Source organism: Hypanus sabinus, chromosome 12 (genome assembly GCF_030144855.1).
Source record: "Hypanus sabinus isolate sHypSab1 chromosome 12, sHypSab1.hap1, whole genome shotgun sequence".
Taxonomy (NCBI): domain Eukaryota; kingdom Metazoa; phylum Chordata; class Chondrichthyes; order Myliobatiformes; family Dasyatidae; genus Hypanus; species Hypanus sabinus.
Window position 1 is genome coordinate 86,158,677 of NC_082717.1, and position 12,431 is coordinate 86,171,107.

The window sequence follows — 12,431 nt, forward strand, 5'->3', positions numbered from 1 at the left end:
AATGTGATCATAGAATCTGTAATAGAGCCAGCAAGGTCAAACACAAAACCCCATTCACCACCAGTCCCACACCTCCCCATTCACCATCAGTCCCACACCTCCCCATTCACCATCAGTCCCACACCTACCCATTCACCACGTCCCACACCTCCCCATTCACCACCATTCACCACGTCCCACACCTCCCCATTCACCACCAGTCCACTTCCTCATTCACTACCAGTCCCACACCTCCTCATTCACCACCAGTCCACTTCCTCATTCACTACCAGTCCCACACCTCTCCATTCACCATCAGTCCCACACCTACCCATTCACCACATCCCACACCTCCCCATTCACCACCATTCACCACGTCCCACACCTCCCCATTCACCATCAGTCCCACACCTACCCATTCACCACGTCCCACACCTCCCCATTCACCACCAGTCCACTTCCTCATTCACTACCAGTCCCACACCTCCCCATTCACCATCAGTCCCACACCTCCCCATTCACCATCAGTCCCACACCTCCCCATTCACCATCAGTCCCACACCTACCCATTCACCACGTCCCACACCTCCCCATTCACCATCAGTCCCACACCTCCCCATTCACCATCAGTCCCACACCTACCCATTCACCACATCCCACATCTCCCCATTCACCATGTCCCACACCTCCCCATTCACCACCAGTCCCACACCTCCCCATTCACCCTCAGTCCCACACCTCCCCATTCACCACCAGTCCCACACCTCCCCATTCACCATCAATCCATTTCCTCATTCAGTACCAGTCATTTAACTCTCCATTTATTTCCAATCCCATAACTCCAATTTACCCCTGGTCTCACTGCACTCCATTCACCCTAATCCTATTTTTCCCCATTCATCCTAGTCCCACACCTTCTTATTCACTGTCAATCTCACATCTCCTCATTCATTGCCAGTTTTCCAGCACTGCATTTATAGTTCTAGATCATCATTTCAGCATTAACCCATGCAATACTCTATATTCCTACAATGTCAGGAACATCTCCTGCAGTACTGGCCCACTCCCGTGGATGACGAACATCTCTCCTCTGGCTCGTCCACAAATACCATCAGTACAAAGTCTCCCAAGGTTTACAGGCTCCGGAGTCCTCACTGCCCAGGATGTTTTTTTAAGACAACTTCCACCAAATTTTGTACTTAGTAGGTGTTAATTGTGTTGCTGTAGCCCCACAAAGCATATTTGCTGATGCATGTTGCCAAGGAACAGTGAAGCCAATAAGTGGAACAATGTTATAATTTGGCAGTACGAGGACAGGTTAATGATTGCCTACACCTATATTTGGGCATTGGTCAAACTCTTCTCTGTATTTCCACAAATAGAATAAAATGTAGGGTTTAAATTGGACAAACTGGAAAGAAGGCGAGAGAATGGAAAGCATGGATGACACACCTAGTGACTCACACTTTGCCGGCTCATTAAAATAATTGTAGCATTCAGCCAACTTTAACCATGCTGTTATCTTTTTTAAAGTCCCAGCTGAGGCCCAATTAGAGGAGGGGCTGTTGCTGGTTGAATTTAACCTAGATTGCGTAAAATGACTGTCTTGAATAGCAGCATTTTATTTTCAGGAACAAATGGGGGTGAGTGTAAAAGGCAATGGAATAACACAGGGGAGAGAGGGGGAGAGAGAGGGGGAGGGAGGGAGAGGGAGAGGGGGGGAGAGAGAGGGAGAGGGAGAGGGAGAGGGAGAGGGAGAGGGAGAGGGAGAGGGAGAGGGAGGGAGAGGGAGGGAGAGAGAGAGAGAGAGAGAGAGAGAGAGAGAGAGAGAGAGAGAGAGAGAGAGAGAGAGAGAGAGAGAGAGAGAGAGAGAGAGAGAGAGAGAACTTTACAATTTGGACGCTGTGTTAAAAGCCTTATTGGAGGCGGTGGAGGAGGAGAAGAGATGTGATCTATTCCAGGGTGGAGTGGGAAGTGGCCTTGGTCACTCCGGAGGTCAATGGTGAGGGTGTGAGCGTGGTGCTGAAAAGGGTTCGCAACTACACCACAGGCCTCATATACTGCTGTGCTTGATACTCTTCCCCCTGTTGCTCACCAGCCAATGGTTGTCACTGATCAACACTTGCACCCTCAGGCACTGCTCCAAGCATCAGAGCCGCAGCTCAGGACACTCTGCACTGCTGCCTAATCAACAGTGACAGCCACATCACCCACAGATAATGAGTGACTGTCAGTGACACACTTCCCTCTCACAGGAGAGAAAACATCACACCACATCACCAGCAGATCTTGCTGTGCGTTAAAGACTGGACATGACCCAGCTGGTGACAAGTAATGGGATAGTGTTGTGTATTTAATATTTCAGTAATATTGTAAATATATTGTGGCGAGCATTTAGTCCATGAAAAGTTCATTTAACTCAACTGCTATTTTTATTGTGATAGGCACAAAAGCAGATCGGGCGTGATAAACCGGGGAGAGGACTGCTCAGCCTCATACAGTTGGGGGAGGTGATTATCACACATCTGGTTAATCTCAATCTCAATCTCTCTCTCTCTCTCTCTCACACACACACACACACACACACACACGTACATATCTGTATAACCCAGACTAAAATGTAACAATAAATGAACTTGAATATCCCATCATAACCTGTCCACCCCCCCCCACCCCTGGAGTTCCATTGCCCCCACCTGAAGAGTAGCTGCCCTCCTGCAACCCCAGAGTCCACAACAAAGTCCAAGAGTCCCGACGGTGGTTGACACTGCCGCCTGGGGTGCTGTGGAGTGTCTGCTGGAGCTCCCCCCCCCCGCCCCACCGGGTGAGGGGAGAGTCAGGGTACTGAGACTGTCTATTCCTTCCTTCAGCACGGTGCAGCACGACTGCCTTCCGCTGCTCGGGCAACCACACACGATATACCACACAGGAGATGCGGTCAAGCACTTCCCCCCGGTGGCTTCCCAGTTTGGGGGTTAGTCCCTTCTTCCAGGAGGGGCAATAGACCCATACTTGGTCCTTTGCAGTAACATCCTGTCCCCAGCAGTGGGCATCATAAACCCAATTTTGGCGGATGCTAGCTGAACTTCGGTTCCCCAGAGGCTCTGCAGGTACTCCAGCACAGCCTCTCCAAGAATCTCTGGCTCGGGGGGCAAACACCAGATCCACTGGCATGCGCAGCTCCTGCCCGGACATGAGCACAGCTGGCATGCCCCTGGTGCCCTCCCGAACTGCTGTCTGGTATGCCCTCCATACTAGGGGTAGCTGGCCATCTGAATTGTGTTGGTGCTGGCTAACAAGGATTGCAAGCTGTGTGGCCAGGGTGCAGTTAAAGTGCTTCACCCCTCCTCACTTTGTGGGTGAGGGGGGGGGGGGGTTTGCCTGTAGACCTCGCCAAACGTGTGCCTCGAAGTTGTGCCCCTGGTCATTGTGAAGTTTCTCGTTTCTCAGAGGTGCCAAAACAGAAGAAGAACTCTACAAGTCTCTCAGCGGTGGTGGTGGTGTACTGGTCTGGGACTTTGTACACCTCTGGCCACTTTATGAAGTAATGCATGGCCAAGAATATGTAGTAGCTCCCTGAGTCAATGTGGGGAATGGGGCCTAGGGTGCCCATCCCATGCACTCCATTGGGACCCCCACCAGGTACTGCTGCATTAGTGCCCCGGATTGGCAGTCTGGCCTCTTCTGGGACGTGCAAGCATTGCAGCAGTGCACGAACAGCTTCACGTCCTACCTACACCCAAGCCAATAGAGGCATATGCGCAGCTCGCCTAGTGTCTTTGAAACCCGGAAATGGCCAGCCCGCAACAGCCTGTGCACTGAGCACAGCACTGTGGGGGCCAACAGCAGCAGGAGATGCCTGTCACTGTTGGAACCCGGCACCGCTGGAGCAGCAACCCATCCCTCACCTCCAGCCTGCTCCTCTGAGAGTATAGGGCTTTGACCTCTGGATCCAGGGTGGAGAACTCCCCTGTCCCAAACTCATCCATTCCCTGCATAGCTGCTGGTGTCCATGAAGGGCTGAGGTCACCGCCAGCTGCCACCTGAAGCACCACCACAGCTGATTGCCCTTGGCTCCGCTCCATGAGTTGGTGACAGAGGCGACTTTCAGTGGCCTCATAGGGATGTCAAGAGATGGTGTCACCATCACCCTAGTGCCTTCTGGGATGATGCTGTACCTCAAAATCGTAGTCCTGTAGAGCCTCCCACCACCATGCCAGCGGCCCTTCAGAACATGGGACCTCAACAGCCAAGTCAGCGACGCATGGTCCACGCAAAGCAGGAACCATTGGCCGAAGAGGTAGGGAGGAGGGCTTGGGCCATGGCCAGCAGCTCCTGGCAGGCGATGCAATATTTCTATCCAGTGTGGCTCAGGGTACGGCTGAAGTACACCACAATGTGTTCTCCATGGCCCTCCCTCCTGTGACAGCACTGTGCTGAGCCCCCCATTGCTGGCGTCTGTGTCAATGCCGCAGACGTTGGGGTGAAGGGATGTGCTGTATTGGGGCCTGGGTGAGTGCAGCTCAGAGCTGGTTGAAGGCAGCAGCAAAGGGCCTCCCCTTCTCGGTGAGCTAGTGCTGGGAACTGGGAATGGTGGCGAGACTGGAAGGAGTATGATGCCAGCCCCAGGAAGCTTCGAAGCTCAGAGGTGTTGTGGGAGCGGGATTGGCCTTTCCCTGACTGTTGCCGCCTCCTCAGGGTACATGGCCACTCTCTTCCCCACTCACCACGTGCCCCAGGAGCTACATCTGGCAGTGCAACTAACAGGCAGCATTTTGCGGGGCTGAGGTGCAGGTTCGCCTGGCGGACGGCAGTGAAGATCTAAGTTCCAGAGCATCATCAAAAATGGCGGTGTGCACCAGGAGATCGTCCAAATAGATGACACAGCAACTCCGCGAAATGTGAGCCAGTACCCTCTCCGTCAGTCTCTCGAGTGTGGCCAGGGTGTTACCCAGGCCAGATAGCATTACCCAGAAGCACCACAGCCCTTGACCTTGAAGATCTTGAAAGCAGTCTTGGGCAGGGCCTCCAAGGCCAGTTGACCTGCCAGTAGCCATCATGGAGGTTGAGAGAGGTGAACCAGGTCAAATCTGTGATACAGTCCAGGGCATCATCAATTCAGGTCCTTTTGGGTCATGGCATTGAGATGAAGGTACTCTATGCTGAACTGCCACATCCTGTCTTTCCTCCTGACCAACCGCAGCAGTGCTTCGTTGACTAGTGTTTGGCGAGTACCAGGCAATGGGGCTGCAAGTAGATGGGCTGGGCGTTCCTGGACCAGCTCAGGTGCCTGCAGTCCTCATCCCTGGCTGTGAAGATGTTGAGGTGCTGGTCCAGGAAGTTCTTCAGACACCGCCACTGGTTCTGATTCAAGCCCTCACTCCGTTGCCACAACCCTCGCACAGCGTGGATCACATTGCTGCCAATGTCATCATGCTGCACCGATGCAGTTGCTGATGACGGGCACGGTGAGCTGCGCTGGGGTGGTCACGGTTGTTGCTGCTATGTTTCCTGTTCCACCACCTGGCACTGCCCTGCCGGAGAGCCGCGGCTTCAGTGCCGAGGGAGGGTGTTGCTCCTGGCACATCCACACGGGCCCCCCCACTGAGACATCAGGTCCAGGCCAATGCTGCAGGAGTCCCAGATTTCGGTTAGTCACACCTCATGCTTCACTGTGTTTTCTCCCCACTGTGATGCGTAGCCAACTCTAACCTTTCATTACTGCACAGTCACCGGTAACTGTAGCCAACTGAGCCGCCGTCATTCTCCACCGGGTGGGGATGGTTGGCCTGATGTTCACCAATGCACAGCATCTGATGTCCTCCGGCACACAGTCCACGTAAAAGCCTAAACTTCCCACCCAGGAAGGTGACAAAAGAGGGAGTGCTGGGGCAAGCTGTCAACCACCCCCCCCCTCCACCAGAGTGCCATAAGTTTGTTTGATTAAGCATTCTTTATTGTTGACATAATTCATTACAGGTTTCTGTAAAAATACATGAATGGCATATGTTGTTATGGACACCTCACTAAAGTAAAACTAAATGTTCATGAGTTATCCCCAACTCCCATGTTTTTCTTTCAATTAGTTTTTATGTTTTGAAATCATAAAGCATAACAGTGGTGATGAGTACATTTTGAAATGAAGCCGAGACGACTACCTACCTGTACTGCAGTGAGACATTTGAGTTAAAAAAACACAGCACGTTTTTTTCTCTTTGAAAAGGGGAGAGAAAGATGGTTGAGTTAAAAAGACAAGACCATAAGACAAAGGAGCAGAAGTTGGCCATTCGGCCCATCAAGTCTGCTCCGCTATTTCATCATGAGCTGATACTATCTCCCCTTTAGTCCCACTCCCCCACCTTCTCACCATAACCTTTGATGCCCTGACTCTTCAGATACCTATCAATCTGCCTTAAATACACCCAATGACTTGGCCTCCCCTCCAGCCCGTGGCAACAAATTCCATAGATTCACCACCCTCTGGCTAAAAAAAAACTTTTTCACATCTCTGTTCTGAATGGGCACCCTGCAATCCTCAAGTCATGTCCTCTTGTACTAGACTTCCCCCACCATGGGAAACAACTTTGCCACATCCACTCTGTCCATGCCTTACAACATTCGAAATGTTTCTATGAGGTCCACGCTCATTCTTCTAGACTCCAAGGAGTACAGTCCAAGAGCGGTCAAACGTTCCTCATATGTTAACCCTCTCATTCCTGAATCATTCTAGTGAATCTTCTCTGAACCCTCTCCAATGTCAGCACATCCTTTCTTAAATAAGGAGCCCAAAACTGCACTCAGTATTCCAAGTGAGGTCTTACCAGTGCCTTATAGAGCCTCAACATCACATCCCTGCTCCTATACTCTATTCCTCTAGAAATGAATGCCAACATTGCATTCACCTTCTTCACCACCAACTCAACCTGGAGGTTAACCTTAAGGGTATCCTGCACGAGAACTCCCAAGTCCCGTTGCATCTCAGAACTTTGAATTCTCTCCCCATTTAAATGATAGTCTGCCCGTTTATTTCTTCCATCAAAGTGCATGACCGTACATTTTCTGACATTGTAATTCATTTGCCACTCCTTTGCCCATCCCCCCAATCAATCCAAGTCTCTCTGCAGACTCTGTTTCTTCAGCATTACTGGCCCCTCCACCTATCTTTGTATCATCAGCAAATTTAGCCACAAAGCCATCTATTCCATAATCCAAATCATTGATATACAACGTAAAAAGAAGCGGCCCCAACACAGACTCTGGTGGAACACCGCTGGTAACCAGCAGCCAACCAGAATGGGATCCCTTTATTCCCACTCTCTGTTTCCTGCCAATCAACCAATGCTCTATCCACATATGTAACTTTCCCGTAATTCCATGGGCTCTTATCTTGTTTAGCAGCCTCATGTGTGGCACCTTGTCAAAGGCCTTCTGAAAATCCAAATACACAACATCCACTGCATCTCCCTTGTCTAGCCTACTTGTAATTTCCTTAAGAAATTTGCACTAGGTTTGTCAGGCAGGATTTTCCTTTAAGGAAACCATGCTGAGTTCTGCTTATCTTGTCATATGCCTCCAGGTAACCTCATCCTTGACAATCGACTCCAACAACTTCCCAACCACCAATGTCAAGCTAACAGGTCTATAATTTCCTTTTTGCTTCCTCACCCCCTTCTTAAATAGCGGAGTGACATTTGCAATCTTCCAGTCCTCCAGAACCAGGCCAGAATCTTATCGACTTTTGAAAGATCATTGCTAATGCCTCTGCAATCTCCACTGCTACTTCCTTCAGAACACGAGGGTGCATTCCATCTGGTCCAGGAGATTTATCTACCCTTAGACTATTCAACTTCCTGAGTACTTTCTCTGTCGTAATTGTGACTGTGCATATTTCTCTTCCCTGACACCCTCGAATGTCCGGTATATTGCTGATGTCTTCCTTAGTGGAGACTGATGCAAAATACTTGTTCAGTTACTCCGCCAACTCCTTATCTCCCATTACAATTTCTCCAGCATCATTTTCTATTGGTCCTATATCTACTCTCACCTGTCTTTTACTCTTTATATACTTGAAAAAGCTTTTAGTATCCTCTCTGATATTATTTGCTAGCTTCCTTTCATAGTTCATCTTTTCCCTCTTAATGACCTTGTTAGTTTGCTTTTGTAAGCTTTTAAAAACTTCCCAATCCTGTCTTCCCACTAATTTTTGCTTCCTTATATGCCCTCTGCTTTGCTTTTACTTTGGCTTTGACTTCTCTTGTCAACCACGGTTGCATCCTTTTTCCATTTGAAAATTTCTTCTTTTTTGGAATATATCTGGCTTGTACCTTCCTCACTTCTCACATAAGCTCCAGCCACTGCTGCTCTGCCATCCTCCCTGCCAGTGTCCCTTTCCAGTCAACTTTGGCCAGTTCCTCTCTCATGCCATTGTAATTTCATTTACTCCACTGAAATACCAACACATTGGATTTTGGCTTCTCTTTCTCAAATTTCATAGTGAACTCAATCATGTTGTGATCACTGCCTCCTAAGGGTTCCTTCACTTCCATCACTCTAATCACCTCTGGTTCATTACACAATACCCAATCGAGTACAGCCGATCCCCTAGTGGGCTCAACAACAAGCTGTTCTAAAAAGCCATCTCGTAGACATTCTACAAATTCTCTCTCTTGAGATCCAGTGCCGACCTGATTTTCCCAATCCACTCGCATGTTAAAATCCCCCACAATTATCATAACACTGCTCTTCTGGCAAGCCTTTTCTATTTCCTGTTGTAATTTGTAGTCCACATCACTGCAGCTGTTTGGAAGCCTGCAGATAACTGCCACCAGAGTCCTTTTACCCCTGCGATTTCTTAGCTCAACCCATAAAGATTCTGTACTTCCCGATCCTATGTCAACTCTTTCTAATGATTTAATATCATTTCTTACCATTAAGGCCACGCCACCCCCTCTACCTACCTTTACACCTTCTGATACACCGTGTATCCTTGGACGTTCAGCTCCCAAGAACATGCATCCTTTGGCCACATCTCAGTGATAGCCACAATATCATACCTGCCAATCCGTAACTGTACAACAAGATCATCCACCTTATTTCTTATGCTGCGTGCATTTAAGTATAACACCTTAAGTCCGGTATTTGGTACTTTCTGCATTGATTGCTCTGCAACTCATCCCAATGGCTGCAAATTTGCACAATCATCTGCCTGTCCTTCCTGACATCCTTACTGCTCACCACCTTAGATCTATTTCTGTTTTCCTTCTCCTCCGCTCCATCATTCCAGTTCCCATCCCCCTGCCAAATTAGTTTAAACCCTCCCTAACAGCTCTATTAAACCTTCCCGCCAGGATATTGGTCCCCCTAGGATTCAAGTGTAACCCATCCTTTTTGTACAGGTCACACCTGCCCCAAAAGAGGTCCCAATGATCCAGAAACTTGAATCCCTGCCCCCTGCTCCAATCCCTCAGCCACACATTTATCCTCCACCTCATTCCATTCCTACTCTCACTGTCGTGTGGCACAGGCAGTAATCCCGAGATTACTACCTTTGCGGTCCTTCTTCTCAACTGCCTTCCTAACTCCCTATATTCTCCTTTCAGGACCTCTTCCCTTTTCCTACCTATGTCATTGGTACCTATATGTACCACAACCTCTGGCTCCTCACCCTCCCACTTCAGGATATCTTGGACGTGATCAGAAACATCCCAGACCCTGGCACCAGGAAGGCAAACTACCATCTGGGTCTCCATATTGCGTCCACAGAATCGCCTATCTGACCCCCTAACTATCGAGTCCCCTATTACTACTGCCTTCCTCTTCTTTTCCCTACCCTTCTGAGCTACAGGGCCGGACTCTGTGCCAGAGGCACGGCTGCTGTTGCTTCCCCCAGGTAGGCTGTCCCCCCCACAGTACTCAAACAGGAGTACTTATTGTCAAGGGGTACAGCCACTGGGGTACTTGCTAGTACATGACTCTTCCCCTTCCCCCTCCTAACCGTGACTCACTTGTCTGTCTCCTGTGGCCCTGGTGTGACCACCTACCTATAAATTCCTCTCTATCAACTGCTCACTCTCCCTGACCAGACGAAGGTCATCGAGCTGCAGCTCCAATTCCCTAACACGGTCCCTTAGGAGCTGCAGTTTGGTGCACTTGGCGCAGATGTGGTCGTCCGGGAGGCTAGGAGACTCCAGGACCTCCCACATCTGACACCAAGAACAACAAGCTGCCCTCACACTCATACTTCCCCCTTTCCTCAAATAACAGGAAAAACTGAAACAATAAACCTGCCTTGCCTCGCCCGCTTTTGCCTAAGCCTGTTGAGCCAAAGCCCTTAATCCTACACTCTGCTCCCAGCTCACTCCACTGCCCGCCAATGATGCTGTCTACTGTATAAGACTGTGTCTTTTTAATAAATTCCCTGCTTCACTGCCCGACATCACATGCCTGCATAGTCCCGACTCTCTGAACTCTGATGAAAAGAAGAAGAAAAAAAATCAAAATAGCTCCCACCACACTCCCATTCTGATCCTCTGACTTCCTTTTCCAAAAAAAGGGCAGAAAACTGACAGAATTCATGGGTTCATAAGCAGTGAGTGCTGAGTGATGATAATACATTTTTAAAAAGAACTGAAAGGCTGGCTACATCAGAAATATAGACACATTTGATTGCACAGCAGATAATTGGATTATGTACATTGAATGAATTGAGCAGTATTTTGAAGGCAATGAAAACTGAGTGCCAGTGTTACTGAGTGTAAGAGGTGGAAAAGCATACAGTTAGCTTTTAAGTTTAACTGCTCCAACTAAACCAGCTGAAATGAACTTTGCTGATATTGTGAAATTAATGCAGGAACATTTAGAACCAAAACTATTGTTGACTGCAATACACTTTAGGTTTCATAAGGAGAATAAAAAAAAAGAGGAGACCATCTCAGTGTATGTAACTGAATTTAAAAAATCGTCTGAGCATTGTCAGTTCAGTGATAATAATAACAACTTCATTTATATAGCACCTTGCATACATTCCTATAGACTCAAAGTGCTTTACATAGATCTTAAAGCTAAATCAATATAGTCATAAAAATACAAGAGAAAATTAAAAATCATAAGACAAACATATAGAATAAAACGTAATTGAATATTCCAAATTATAGAAATGTAATCAACATTAACAGGCATTAACCAATCCTATAGTTGGTCAAATTTTAAAAAAGTAGGTTTTTCGAAGTGTTTTCAAAACACTATTTAGAAGTACTGCTTCACAGTACTAACTTGGTATATCTCTGCTGGTGGAGTATTCCAGATTTCTGGTGTGTAACAAGTAGCATCATCAGTTCTTATATGCTTGGCTCTAGGAACACTAAGCAAACCAGTATTCATGGATCTAAAATTACAACTTGGGATGTAAGGGGGTAGCCACTCCAAAATATACAATTAAGAGAATTTAAAAATTGGTCCTAAAGGACACATGCAGCCAATGTAACAATGCCAAAACTGGTGGAATATGCTCAGATTTCCTTTTTGTTTTGTTAACATTTTTGCTCCTGCATCTTGAACAAGCTGCAGCCAATTTATAACTTTCTTAGGCAGTACTGAAAAGAGTAATCTGCTACAAACAAAAGTATGTATAATTTTTTTCTGAGATTTTGATGCACTGAGAGGTTGTTTAATTTATGGAATGCTACTGAATTCTCTGTAAAGATTTTTTTGTAGTAATCTGTTTTCATTTATTTTTGATGTCTGTTAAGTGGATGTTTACCTTGCTTCATGGTGTTTGGCAAATAATGACTTTCAGCTTTCTTGACACTCATCTCTGACATTCAGTTTTCTCTTCGCTCCTGGTAATTTCAAATTTCAGTTGTCTCTCCTACAGCCATGCTTCAGAAACATCAATTATTCACCAACTTTTGTCACCTTTTCTGCCAACACATTTCATTCTTGCTCTCTACCCTGTCACAAACCTTTGTTTCCTTTAACTTTCCACACGATTGCTTCACTTGTTATACTGCTACACCAAAACTTTCTGCAGGTGGGAGATGGCATTGCTGCACACCTGTCTTTGCTGTTTCCACAACCCAAAAATCTGTTTTGTTTCCGACTCTTCAGGTCTACCTTGTCTTTGCTGATCATGATGCCAATCCAAGCTAACCCCATCTTCCTGTATTGACTTGTGTCCCTCCATTCTCTGCCTGTTTGTGTGCCTGACTAAATGCCTCTTTAACATTGATAGCATATATATCCTCCACTACCCTGGCACCTACATCTCTATGTGAAAAAAATGTGCCTTGTAAATTATGCTCTCCCTCACCCTAAATACCTCTAGTATTAGACATTTCCAGAATGGGAAAAAGACACAGACTATTTACCTCATCTGTGCCTTGCATAATTTTATAATTATCTTTTATTCTCATGTTTGAACTTCATCTGATTGTAAACCACAATGAACTACATCA